Source organism: Thalassophryne amazonica, chromosome 20, assembly GCF_902500255.1.
Source record: "Thalassophryne amazonica chromosome 20, fThaAma1.1, whole genome shotgun sequence".
Classification (NCBI taxonomy): Eukaryota; Metazoa; Chordata; class Actinopteri; order Batrachoidiformes; family Batrachoididae; genus Thalassophryne; species Thalassophryne amazonica.
The window spans coordinates 54783057-54797992 of NC_047122.1; positions in this window are offsets into that span (position 1 = coordinate 54783057).

The window sequence follows — 14936 nt, forward strand, 5'->3', positions numbered from 1 at the left end:
TGCTGATGTAAAACTCATTGTGTCTCAGCAGGGACAGTGTGGGTTTTTCCTCTTCTTCCTTCCCTTATTCTTTATTAATGAACGACCTGCTCTTTCCGGACCCCATCACGCTCTCTCACATCGCCTCCAGCTGCTGTGCGCAGAAGAATACGACGCTTTGAAGGCCGTCCCCTCATATTTCTCTCTCTTTCTCTCTATCTTTTGCCTAGTTTTCCACATCTTGGCCTCCCAACCTTCCCGCAGCATGCCTCATGTTCATACCAGCCCACATAATGGCCTTCCTTTCTTTTTCCACAGCATTCCGTCCTTGTTCTGCTATTGTGGTTTGTTTGGCTCCCATACCGCTCAATAACATTTGTCTTCACGCCTCTTCAATCTCCTCTCACTGTTTGAAATTGAAGAGCTAAAATAGCAAAGTGAGATTGACCTGCCATCTGCATAATGTCAGCACTGTGGCTCATCTTCATTTTAGGTAATACCCTTAGTTTCTTATATTCTCACTATTCTTACAATACAGAGCTTTTCTGATGCTTCTTTTGTGTGTGTGCATGTGTGCATGTGTGTGTGTGTGTGTGTATGTGTGTGGCTGTGCCTTCCAGAAAGCAGAGGTTAAAATGAGTTGTGTGCATGCATCCGTCACACCTCTTGTTGTCGTGATAAAACAACAAATGCTTCCATGTATGGCTAAATGCACAAATGCACTCTGGTCAAATGAACATTTTACGATATTGTGCGCACATTTTACTATATTGTGCGCTCATTTTTCTATATTGTACACACATTTTTCATATTGTGCGCTTATTTTACTATATTTTGAGCTCATTTTACTATATTGTGTGCATGTTTTATTATATTGTGCGCTCATTTTATTCTATTGTGCGGTCATTTTACGATATCGTGTGCACATTTTACTATATTGTGAGCTCATTTTACTATATTGTGTGCATGTTTTATTATATTGTGTGCTCATTTTATTCTATTGTGCGGTCATTTTACAATATTGTGCGCACATTTTGTTATATTGTGCACTCATTTTACTATATTGGACACATTTTTTATATTGTGTGCTTTTTTTACTATATTGTGAGCTCATTTTACTATATTGTGTGCTCATTTTATTCTATTGTGTGCTCATTTTACGATATTGTGTGCATATTTTATTATATTGTGCGCTCATTTTACTATATTGTGCACTCATTTTATTATATTGTGCACTCATTTTACTATATTGTGCACAAGTTTTTTATATTGTGTACTCATTTTATTATATCGTGCGCACATTTTATGATATTGTGAGCTCATTTTACTATATTGTGTGCATGTTTTATTGTGTGCTCATTTTATTCTATTGTGCAGTCATTTTACAATATCTTGTGCACATTTTATTATATTGTGAACTCATTTTACTATATTGTACACACGTTTTTTTATATTGTGCGCACATTTTACTATATTGTGAGCTTATTTTACTATATTGTGTGCGCGTTTTATTACATTGTGTGCTCATTTTACTCTATTGTGCGGTCATTTTATGATATCGTGCGCACATTTAATTATATTGTGTGCTCATTTTACTATATTGTACACACGTTTTTTATATTGTGTGCTTATTTTACTATATTGTGAGCTTATTTTACTATATTGTGTGCTCATTTTATTATATTGTGTGCTCATTTTACTATATTGTTCACACATTTTTTTATATTGTGAGCTCATTTTACTATATTGTGAGCTCATTTTACGATATTGTGTACACATTTTACTATACTGTGAGCTCATTTTACTATATTGTGAGCTCATTTTACTATATTGTGTGCACGTTTTATTATATTGTGCGCTCATTTTATTCTATTGTGTGGTCATTTTACGATATCATGCGCACATTTTACTATATTGTGCGCTCATTTTACTATATTGTACACACATTTTTTATATTGTATGCTTATTTTACTATATTGTGAGCTTATTTTACTATATTGTGTGCACGTTTTATTATATTGTGTGCTCATTTTATTCTATTGTGCGCTCCTTTTACGATATCGTGTTCATATTTTATTATATTGTGCGTTCATTTGACAATATTGTGCGCTCATTTTACTATATTGTGCACAAGTTTTTTATATTGTGTACTCATTTTATTATATTGTGTGCTCATTTTATTCTATTGTGCGGTTATTTTACAATATCGTGCGCACATTTTATTATATTGTGTGCTCATTTTACTATATTGTACACACATTTTTTATACTGTGCACTTATTTTACTATATTGTGAGCTCATTTTACTATGTTGTGTGCACGTTTTATTATATTGTGCACTCATTTTACTCTATTGTGTGGTCATTTTACGATATCATGCGCACATTTTATTATATTGTGTGCTCATTTTACTATATTGTACACACATTTTTTATACTGTGCACTTATTTTGCTATACTGTGAGCTCATTTTACTATATTGTGCGCTCATTTTATTCTATTGTGCGGTCATTTTACGATATCGTGCGCACATTTGACTATATTGTCAGCTCATTTTACTATATTGTGTGCATGTTTTATTATATTGTGTGCTCATTTTATTCTATTGTGCGGTCATTTTACAATATCGTGCGCACATTTTATTATATTGTGCATTCATTTTACTATATTGTACACACGTTTTTTTATATTGTGTGCTCATTTTACTATATTGTGAGCTTATTTTACTATATTGTGTGCTCATTTTATTCTATTGTGCGCTCATTTTACGATATTGTGTGCATATTTTATTATATTGTGCGCTCATTTTACTATATTGTGCACTAATTTTATTATATTGTGCACTCATTTTACTATATTGTGCACGTTTTTTATATTGTGTACTCATTTTATTATATCGTGCGCACATTTTATGATATTGTGAGCTCATTTTACTATATTGTGTGCATGTTTTATTGTGTGCTCATTTTATTCTATTGTGCCGTCATTTTACAATATCTTGTGCACATTTTATTATATTGTGAACTCATTTTACTATATTGTACACACAGGTTTTTATATTGTGCGCACATTTTACTATATTGTGAGCTTATTTTACTATATTGTGTGCACGTTTTATTACATTGTGTGCTCATTTTACTCTATTGTGCGGTCATTTTACGATATCGTGTGCACATTTTATTATATTGTGTGCTCATTTTACTATATTGTACACACATTTTTTATATTGTGTGCTTATTTTACTATATTGTGAGCTTATTTTACTATATTGTGTGCTCATTTTATTCTATTGTGTGCTCATTTTACGATATTGTGTGCATATTTTATTATATTGTGTGCTCATTTTACTCTATTGTGCGGTCATTTTATGATATCATGCGCACATTTTATTATATTGTGTGCTCATTTTACTATGTTGTACACACATTTTTTTATATTGTGAGCTCATTTTACGATATTGTGAGCTCATTTTACGATATTGTGCGCACATTTTACTATATTGTGAGCTCATTTTACTATATTGTGTGCACGTTTTATTATATTGTGCGCTCATTTTATTCTATTGTGTGGTCATTTTACGATATCGTGCGCACATTTTACTATATTGTGCGCTCATTTTACTATATTGTACACACATTTTTTATATTGTACGCTTATTTTACTATATTGTGAGCTTATTTTACTATATTGTGTGCACGTTTTATTATATTGTGTGCTCATTTTATTCTATTGTGCGCTCCTTTTACGATATCGTGTGCATATTTTATTATATTGTGCATTCATTTGACTATATTGTGTGCTCATTTTACTATATTGTGCACAAGTTTTATTCTATTGTGAGGTCATTTTACGATATCATGCGCACATTTTACTATATTGTGAGCTTATTTTACTATATTGTGTGCACGTTTTATTATATTGTATGCTCATTTTATTCTATTGTGCACTCATTTTACTATATTCTACGCTCATTTTATTATATAGTGCGCACATTTTTTCTATTGTGTGCTCATTTTAATATATTGTGCACACGTTTTTTTATATTGTGTGCTCATTTTACTATATTGTGAGCTCATTTTACTATATTGTGCACGTTTTACTATATTGTGCACACCAGCTTTTTACTATATTTCCGATAAATTTAGTTCCGATAACTTTCAGTCCAATAACATTTTTTTTTTTTTTTTGGCTGGTAAAGTGAGCAAAGTTCAATGGTCAAAAACATTTGTAAACCCTAAAATCAAACATTTTAGTCCATCTGTTGTGTGTTTATTTATGGCAGACTGGCTGTGGCTTGCTGATGACATCATCATTAAGTGCAAAACGTGATTGGCCGGTCGTGATTGGTAGGATGGATTTTACTCCTGCTGGGCAGAATTGATGGGGTGAAGGTGAGGAGGAGAACAAAGGTGAAAAAGAATCCCATCTCCCGTGGTGTGACTGTGTGAGAGTGATGAGGGAAAGGGAGCGGGTGTATGTTCGTAAATGACGGTGTATCTAATACCGAGATAAACTGTGACTTCTAACACTGTGTTTTACTACTTTTGAAAGATGATGACAGTGTTTGGGGTTTTATTTTTTATTCATTCATTTTTCGTGTGTTCTTTGTGTTTGTGATCCTTGAATTTACCCAGCAGCCCCTGCGGTGCTTAAAGTGAAACTGGTTTATCAGAAGCCGACAGCGTAATCTGATATGGCCACATCCGAAACAATACTAGTTATCGGTTATCAGTTATCTGTAATAAAGCCAAATTTTTTAGCAGTTTATCGGTTTATCGTCATAAAATATAACTTTTCAGTTATCTGATAAATGGTTATCAAAGTTAACTTTTTGGTTAGCTGTGCCCAACACTGTTCACCGGTAAGTTGATCTGTGATTTGTAACCTCTGGTGACCCTTGTGGCCTAATTAAAATAGTCACTCTAAAAAGGTTTTCACTGTTTTCACACCAGATATCAGATACACTTGCTCTCTGGAACTACATCTTTAATGAGTTCACAATTTGCACCCTTTTGACCTAATTAAATGTAACCTTGCTGCAGCTTTAACTCATATACGTTCATAAAATGGAAACACTTCAGTTACATCTACACATTTTCATAGATTTATGAATTTATATCACTATGCACAGCCAGGGGACACTTATTTCTTCCACAAAAATGTTGGTGTTAAAGTATGATTATCCACCAAACTGGCTTGACAAATGTTGATGTTTCACATTAGTACCAGCGTGCATGACGGCGGTGGTCAACAGGTGCTCAGCAATCTGCTGCTTTGGCCTCTCCCTGTAATTTTGCTATATCTCAATTCGTAGCTCATGGGTTTAGCCACTGGCAATTCAATAATGTGTCGTGTCTTGTGTCAAAAGAGGGAATAGGACACCACGCAGGATCGATGTTACTCCTGCTGGGCAGAATTGATGGGGTGAAGGTGAGGAGGAGAACAAAAAGTGAAAAAGAATCCTGTCTCCCGTGGTGTGAAGGAAAGGGAGCGGGTGTACATTGAGTATGATGGTGTGCACTGTGAACATACAACCCCTGGCAAAAATTATGGAATCACCAGCCTCAGAGGATGTTCATTCAGTTGTTTAATTTTGTAGAAAAAACGCAGATCACAGACATGACACAAAACTAAAGTCATTTCAAATGGCAACTTTCTGGCTTTAAGAAACACTATAAGAAATCAAGAAAAAAAGATTGTGGCAGTCAGTAACGGTTACTTTTTTAGACCAAGCAGAGGAAAAAAATATGGAATCACTCAATTCTGAGGAAAAAATTATGGAATCACCCTGTAAATTTTCATCCCCCAAATTAACACCTGCATCAAATCAGATCTGCTCATTGACATTGACCCTATGTGTCTTTTTGCAAGGAATGTTTTTACAGTTTTTGCTCTATGGCAAGATGCATTATCATCTTGAAAAATGATTTCATGATCCCCAAACATCCTTTCAATTGTCCAAAATATCAACATAAACTTGTGCATTTATTGATGATGTAATGACAGCCATCTCCCCAGTGCCTTTACCTGACATGCAGCCCCATATCATCAATGACTGTGGAAATTTACATGTTCTCTTCAGGCAGTCATCTTTATAAATCTCATTGGAAAGGCACCAAACAAAAGTTCCAGCATCATCACCTTGCCCAATGCAGATTCGAGATTCATCACTGAATATGACTTTCATCCAGTCATCCACAGTCCACAATTGCTTTTCCTTAGCCCATTGTAACCTTGTTTTTTTCTGTTTAGGTGTTAATGATGCCTTTCGTTTAGCTTTTCTGTATGTAAATCCCATTTCCTTTAGGCGGTTTCTTACAGTTCGGTCACAGACGTTGACTCCAGTTTCCTCCCATTCGTTCCTCATTTGTTTTGTTGTACATTTTTCGATTTTTGAGACATATTGCTTTAAGTTTTCTGTCTTGACGCTTTGATGTCTTCCTTGGTCTACCAGTATGTTTGCTTTTAACAACCTTCCCATGTTGTTTGTATTTGGTCCAGAGTTTAGACACAGCTGACTGTGAACAACCAACATCTTTTGCAACATTGCGTGATGATTTACTCTCTTTTAAGAGTTTGATAATCCTCTCCTTTGTTTCAATTGACATCTCTCGTGTTGGAGCCATGATTCATGTCAGTCCACTTGGTACAACAGCTCTACAAGGTGTGTTCACTCCTTTTTAGATGCAGACTAACGAGCAGATCTGATATGATGCAGGTGTTAGTTTTGGGGATGAAAATTTACAGGGTGATTCCATAATTTTTTCCTCAGAATTGAGTGATTCCATATTTTTTTCCTCTGCTTGGTCTAAAAAAGTAACCATTACTGACTGCCACAATCTTTTTTTCTTGATTTCTTATAGTGTTTCTTAAAGCCAGAAAGTTGCCATTTGAAATGACTTTAGTTTTGTGTCATGTCTGTGATCTGCTTTTTTTCTACAAAATTAAACAACTGAATGAACATCCTCCGAGGCCGGTGATTCCATAATTTTTGCCAGGGGTTGTACATGGAAAGCAGCACAACATGGGCAAACTTCCACAGGTCACCCCACCAGAATACTGCGTCATTTCTAGAGAACCTTGTGTAAAGGCTGAAGTTAACCAAACATTTCTACATGAGACTCCACAGAACTTAACTTGAACCCTATCCCCATCCCATCCTGACTCTTAACATAAATTCATTCTCAAATCAGTTTTTATTTAAAATGTATGCAATCTCTATGAATGGATTTTTGTTGTTGTTTGTTTGTTTTTAAACCAGCTACCCCAAACAAAATATTTAGCATATTTTCCAGTCGTCAGTGCATCCGGAAAATATTCACAGCGCTTCACTTTTTCGACATCTTGATGAATGAAATAAATTTTTCTCTCAACATTCTACACACAACACCCCATAATGACAATGTGAAAAAAGATTAGGTTTTTTTTTATTTTTGCAAATTTGTTAACAATAAAAAAACTCTAAGATTGCATTATTAAGATCGGTTATTGCGGTTGTTTGGCGGATGTGGGCCACTTTTGTGCGCATTCCATCCGCAAATCCTCCTAAACGCCAGTGGGACAGGGCCCTAATCTTGATCAGATCCAGATCAAACTTTGTCATTCGATAAAGGAAACCATCCTACATAACACTCTCAAATATGAAATATGATCTTTTTTGATAGAGTCATGATTTTTTTGAATATTCGGTCTATGTTAAAGATCGGGATTTTTCCAATTTTCCAAGATTTTTCCTGACTTTGACCTTTAACTATGGCCTTAAACATTGAATCAGTTCTTGCTTATCAGGATATGAATCTTTAGTAAAAAAAAAATGTCCTAATGACATATAAAAAATTGTGGGTTCCAGGCTGTTCACAATCAAACAAACAGACACACAAACGAAAAACAAACAGGCAAAAACATAACCTCCCCCAACTTCATTGGCAGAGGTAAAAATGAGAGTGATTGAGGCACTTTTGATTAAGATATAATGAAAATGTACATCAAATATGCTTTTCAATATTAAATTCAAATGTCCCAAAAAATCCACAATCTGGACTTTGTCAGGGATGAAGGGTATCCAGGTTAGTGAGCTCACATTTGCATCTCTGCTTTTTGCAAATAAAGTTGTTCTTTTGGTTTCATCAGACAGTGCAGTGGGCAGGTTGGAGGCCAAGTGTGAAGCAACTTGGATGAGGATCAGCACCTGCAAATCTGAGACCATGGTCCTCTGCTAGAAAGGGATAGATTGTCCCCACGGGCCAGATGAGACTTGTTGCTCCAAGTGGAGGAGTTCAAGTATCTTTGGATAAAATGGAGTGAGACATTAACTGACGAATTGGGGCTGCAGCTGAAGTCCTTACAATGCTGTATCATACCATGGTGGTGAAAAAAAGGAGCTGAGCCAAAAGGCAAGATTTGATTTACAAGTGGATTGATGCTGAAGTCATCACCTGTGAACTTTGGGTAATGACCAAAAGAACAAGGTGGCAGAAATAAGGATCCTCCACTCGGTATCTGGGCTTACATTCAGGAACACGGTGAGAAGCTTGACTATCCGGGAGGGACTCCGAGTAGAGCCAGCTTAGGTGGTTTGACCATCTGGTGAGGATGCCCCCTTGTTGTTTCCCTCAAGAGGTTTTCTAGGCATGTCAAAGTGGAAGTTGGCCACTAAAAGACCGAGGACACACCAGACGGTTTACATTCCCAGCTGGCTTGGGAACACCTCAGGATCTCCCAGGAAGACTGAGAGGACTTGGCTAAGGGTGGGCTGAGCTGCTTGGTCTGCTGCCACCATGACTCAGAGTGAGGTAAGCATCCATAAGTGAATCAAGTCACATCTGGGGGCAGGTGTTGGTGTTGCACCTCGCCACATCCAAGACCATGGAACAACCTTGGGAAACCACCCAAGCAGACAATCAGTACATCCTCATATCCTGTAGTTGCCATAACCAGGTGAAGAAAATGAATGAATGTATGTTTTGGAACTGGTATTGACTGAACATGGTGGAAAGGTTGTGTGTATCCGTCAAAGATGAAGTGGTTCCATTTTGGGCAGAACTGATCAAACATCAAGGCCACAAAGAATTAGTTTGCATCTGTATCTGAGTACCTCCACTTTTCAATCCTTCCATTTTATCTGCCATCTCAGTGTAGCCTTACCATCCATTGTCCCTTTCAACAAACAGGTTTTAAGCGGCCTCTTTGACACAGCTATTGATTTTAATGGAGTATTTTGCTTCAGTCAGGAGATTACAAAGTCTCATTCGGCTCGGTAATTCACCGTGACGCATCCTGGTGCACATGCTATTCGCTTATTAAACTAACATGAGCCAAATCAGACAGCACGGATACGCTCAACGGTTGTACGTCGGAGCTCTGAGGGGTTCCATCAGCCGCGCGTTGATACACACGTGCACACAAACTGATTGCGCACCACCTACTGTTTGAGAAATGATAACATTAATGACAACAGAAGTGCAGTTCAATATTTATCAAGGGGATTGTGGCAGCTCGGGCAGTAATTCACCCTTTTTGTATTCAGACATTGCTTTTAACTTTCCAGCATTATTGGAATCAATGACAGACTATACTTTTCTGATATCAACATGCACCATTGTTTTGTTTTTTTGCCCATGTTGCACATGAAAATCACATGAGAATCAGTGTACCATGCAGTGCACAGTACTGATGGGTGAATGCCTATAAAATGCTTTTGGTAAAATTTCTAAGTTGCGTTTTTTATTTGTTTTGGTCAACCGATGTTAGTTAGCAAAAGTATTGCAAGATATGGTCGTACCACACAATATGAAAATATCAAATAGATATGGCTAAATCAAGAAAGCAGAAGGCAACTAAAGCCCCGGTCACACGGCACTAACGAAGGACACCGAAGCCAAAACGAACCAAAAAATCTGGACTTATGTTGACTTTCGGAGACATCGTTTAACTGTCGTCCAGCTTCGTTCCTGTAGGTGGTGCTTCATCTGAATTTTCAAACTGTTGAAAAATGTGAACGAATTCTGATGGCAACCTCAATTCATCCGTATTCTGTTTTGCTTTCTGTCTTGATTCCTCATCGTTTGCGTAGTTCCTGTACCGTCAGTGTTCCATTTGACTGTCGTCCAACTTCGTCCAACCTTCCATGTCCGACGTCTTGCGTGAATTTTAATGATATCTGAAGTGATCGTAACTAAAGATCCGACGAGCTGAACGTGACTCGTCCACGTGTGGGACGAAAAGCAACGTTGTCATACAGAAACAATACACCCCAAGTAGGGAGGTGCTAGTCTGTGAATAACCTTATAGGTTAGTAACAGAACCTTAAAATCTGATCTCAAAGGGGCAGGAAGCCAATGAAGAGATGCCAAAATGGGTGTAATGTGGTCAAACTTTCTCCTTTGTGTCAAACGTCTGGCAGCAGCATTTTGAACCAACTGGCGAGCCCTAATGCTGGACTGTGGTAAACCAGAAAATAGAACATTGCAGTAGTCCAATTTAGAAGAAACAAACGCATGAATCAGGGTCTCAGCATCACACATAGACAAGCTGGGATGAATCTTCACTATATTTCGCAGGTGGAAAAAAGCAGTCCTCGTAATATCTCTAATGTGGTGATCAAAGGACAATGTAGGATCAAAAATTACCCCAAGGTTCCTCACTTTGTCAGTGTGATGTATGACACATGAGCCTAGACTAAGCGTTAACTGGTCAAATTGATGCCAATGTCTCACTGGACCAAGAACCATCATTTCAGTCTTATCAGAGATTAAAAGTAGGAAACTGCTACACATCCAGCGTTTCACTGGTGCAAGGCAATCTTCTAAGGATTTTATATTTCAAAGCTCAACATAGCCATTTGCCCGCTGGCCCGGCGCCGATTTGGCCCACTTTCGGGCCACTACAGGCCAGTACAATTTATCAAATGATGGCCCGCTCAGGCCACTATAAAAATACGCAAAATTCTACCACACAGTGTTGTCACGGTGAAAAGTCATTGCGGGCGAAGTTTCCGAACACTAAAAAATAAAAAAACATGGACACACATTGTGCCTTCAAACTTCCACACTCAGCAGGGTACACAGAGATAACTTCACTATGGTGAATGATTCAACAGTTTATCTGCAGATCCTTTTTTTTCTGTCTCAGCAGTGGGAAAGGGAAGAGACGGCTTCTATTGACAGGGTTGCACCTTAGAGGCTTTCCACAGCCACCCTTCCCTCAAACCTTCCTCGGGTCTGCAGCTCAGTGGCAGGAGAAAAGCGCTGCCGTTGAAATATGTATGATGTCGGAAAGAACAGTGGCGGGAGAGGGCGAGGAGGCAGAGAGGTGATTTGGGTGGATGATGCTGCAGCCACTGCATATATAAGTTGACAGGGTAGCTACATGTATTATTTCACAAGAGTTCATCTTCGCTTTGATTGGAAGCGACACTCATTTGACATAAAACAACTTTATAGGTCCCTAAATTATGTTCTGACCTTTTTTCTGCAAATATCATCTGGAAATTTCAGACATATTTGGTTTTTCGGATCTGGGCCAACTTCAGATGAATATCATCGGGGAGATGGACCACTGCTCCTTCTGGGAAAGGACTATATTTCTGTGAATTATTCTATTTTCTTTTTTTTCTCTTATATGCCCATCACACTAGAGGCCGAATGAGCCCGAACTGTGTTCGAATGAAAGTCGACTCATATTCGGGGAGTGTTGAGGTGCATTGGAAAACATCAGACAGCATTCTAAGCGCAGTCTAAACAGTCAGGCACAGTTGTGTGGCCGTCTCGAATGTTTTGCTCATCTTCAAAACTGTCGTGGCGCAGTTGAGGTGGAACCACTATCGAACGGGAGTTGAAGTGCCATCTGACCGCAGTCTGAACAATTGGACCATGTGAAATTGCCATTCGTGACATTCGGTTATAAGACAGCTCGCTCTACCAACTGAGCTATTGCCTCCCCAACGTAAGTTTATTCTTCATATTCTCACTGCATTTTGACAGCTGTCTGGGTAAACCTAATGTGTTCCACAAACAATTCGGAGGCTGATTTTGGGAAAATGTGTATCACTTTTTCTTAATAAATCAAGGAACAAGATCATTTTCCTTATTTTAAGACAGAGGCTAATTTTAAAATAAGAATTCTGTCTAGTTTTAACGCACATTTTGGTTATTCAGTGCCTAGGCATTTTGCTCATTTTGAGAATTCTAACCAAGTAAGTTTTTCTTACCCCATTGGCAGACAAGAAAGTTTGGCTAGATTTCAGATTATTTGGTTTAGTTTAGAGGGACCATTTTATGGACACCATGTCAAACTAAATCGGGTAGTTTTGTCAAGGTTGAGGCAAGGAGATCAAGTTTTCCTGACAAGAAAAACAAAAGAGAAGCCAAATTTCGTCAAGGCTTTTTTACCCCCCTCCCCTTCCAATTTTTCTAACATCTTGACAATTCAAGTTGAAGCTGACCCAAACACCCTTTCTTTTCAAAGCAACCTCCTGCAGTACAGAGAGATACTGTAGGTATAGTACTGCAGAACGGTGTGATATATCTCACTGCCAGACGTCACACTGACAGACCGGCAGATCTCGTCCTTTTGCCGCCCCGTACCAGGCGCGGCTCAGATCATACAGAAGTACAGTGGGTATTGTTGCAAAGACTTCACTTTGAGGCAGCAGAATCAGATTCCATGTGACCTGCCAAAAGGAGGGACAGCAGATGTAAATTAAGAGACTTTGTTAACACATTCTCATACCAAACTCGGCACATACTGATGCAAAACCCTTATAAACAAGCGTCAATATGAGACGGTTTGGACACTGCTTTCTCTTTATTTAGTTACGCACAGAGAATCCTTAACCATAACTCAACTATCGATAATTATTCCTTGTCATGTTGAGGGATGATGAGTGTTTGTGGATGATACAAAAATACCTCAAAGAGGTATTTCTGTATAATTATCAGAGAGAAATCAGGCTGCTGTATTTCAACCCATTACCCTGCATGTCACTGCAAAAACTGATATCTAAGAAAGTAAAAAAAAGACTTGTTTAAAGAAAATTTGACTTCATTTTTGTCTAAATAGAAAAAATAATCTTGTCAAACATTTTCATACATGAGAAAAATGTCTTAATTTGGGAAAATATATCTCACTTTTTCTTCATAACTTTTTCCAGCTAATATCACACTGTATTTAACCAGTAACAAGAAAAGGCAATGGATTTCAAATCATCCAAACAAAGGAACAAGATTGTTTTTCTTATTTTAAGACAGAGGCTAATCTTAAAATAAGAATTCTGTCTAGTTTTAAGACACATTTTGATTATTCAGTGCCTAGACATTTTACTACTTTTGAGAACTTTTACCAAGTAAACTTTTCTTACCCCATTGGCAGATATTTTTGCTTATCCCTCTGGGGCCGATGCCGTCATATACGACGGCTAAGACCAAGCTTTACTAAATTATAAATAACTTTAGAATGATATAAGATAGAAACTTACTTTTTTTTTTTGCTGAAAAGTTAACTCCACGGCCTTTCGAGCCAGCCATCGGCCATCTTTGTACTCCTCACAGAAGCTGTGTGATGACGTGCACAATGTGAGTGTCCAATTGGAATTGGTTCACCATCACATGGTTTTCCAAAATCCAGTCGTAGGGCAGATTTACCTCACGTGAAAAGCCAAAGATCGTTTTCAGGAGTGATATGTTACTAGTTGGCCCATTTGAATAGCCCCCTGGGTGCTCCAATAAGTACATACTATTAGTACATACTCAGTGTGCCCTGCGCCATTACGCACAGCAATCAGTGAAAGCAGGAGCACATGGAGAGCTTCTGATAACAATCTCACTTGCTCAAACAAAGAGTGTGTAACTATCAGGATTGCTCCACTATGTTATTGGATAACTCTGTTGCTTTCTCTGTATAAAGCACTGTTTACCATATCAGTGGACAACAAAACGCATAGACCATTTTGTATATATTGTTCAAAATGTGCATTTGTGTTTATTGTTTGAACCTTTTTGTTGTACAGTATTTCACACAAGACCACAAATTACGTTTATAAAGTGTCAAAACAGTTGTTTATTATAGTTTGCTATGTGTTTTGAATAAATGTGTGTGGAAAATTATTTTTTGCTTTATTTTTTCCTTGCCTATTTTTGATTGTAAACCTTTATTACCCTTATAAAACACAACAAAAATATATATATTCTGAAAGCACAGGTTGTCCTGAAAGAAAGAGACATAAAACTTGATTGTGGGACGCAGGGAGAGCTGTTAACAGCAATAATAAAACATTTATGCCAGGCAAGTGAACTTCAATGCCCTCGGACCCCAGAGGGTTAATGCAAGAAAATTCGGCAAGATTTCAGATTATTTGTATTATTTTGAGAGGGACAGTTTTTGCAGTGTGGCATATTTCTCTTGTCAGGTCTACCCACAGAACTGTTTGTGCGTTGAGGGCAGACAGAAACCAAATATGAACCCATGCACTCTGTGATATACCGCATTGGGGATTGAAGCTTGTCTCCCATTTTATAGACAGAACCGCAACTTTGTCACAGAACACTTCTCACTTTGAATGCTGCTTTGAGCGTTCGTATGTGCACCGCCTAAACTCTACCCCTTTAACTTTTTGTAGGTCAGCCCCTCAAGGGTGGCCCAAACTTACACTCAGGTACGAAAACGATGCATATTTCAAGATACATGCATCCTAATTAGGCGAAGAACAAAAAGATCACATTCTCATCCACCTATGGTTTCTAATTAAAGGAAATACCTCATTTCCTTTCATACCTATTCATGACTAAAATAGACATTGAAGGGAAATATCTCTTAAGTACAAAGTAGAATTGTTCTTTGCCTCAGGTGATTTGTGTCTACCCAAGGGCTTCAACCAAAACACTCAGAGTTTTACAGTTTTTCTTTTAGTTATCACAGTCATTCCTATCCTACTGCTTGTTCTTATTAAATCAGCAGTAGATCA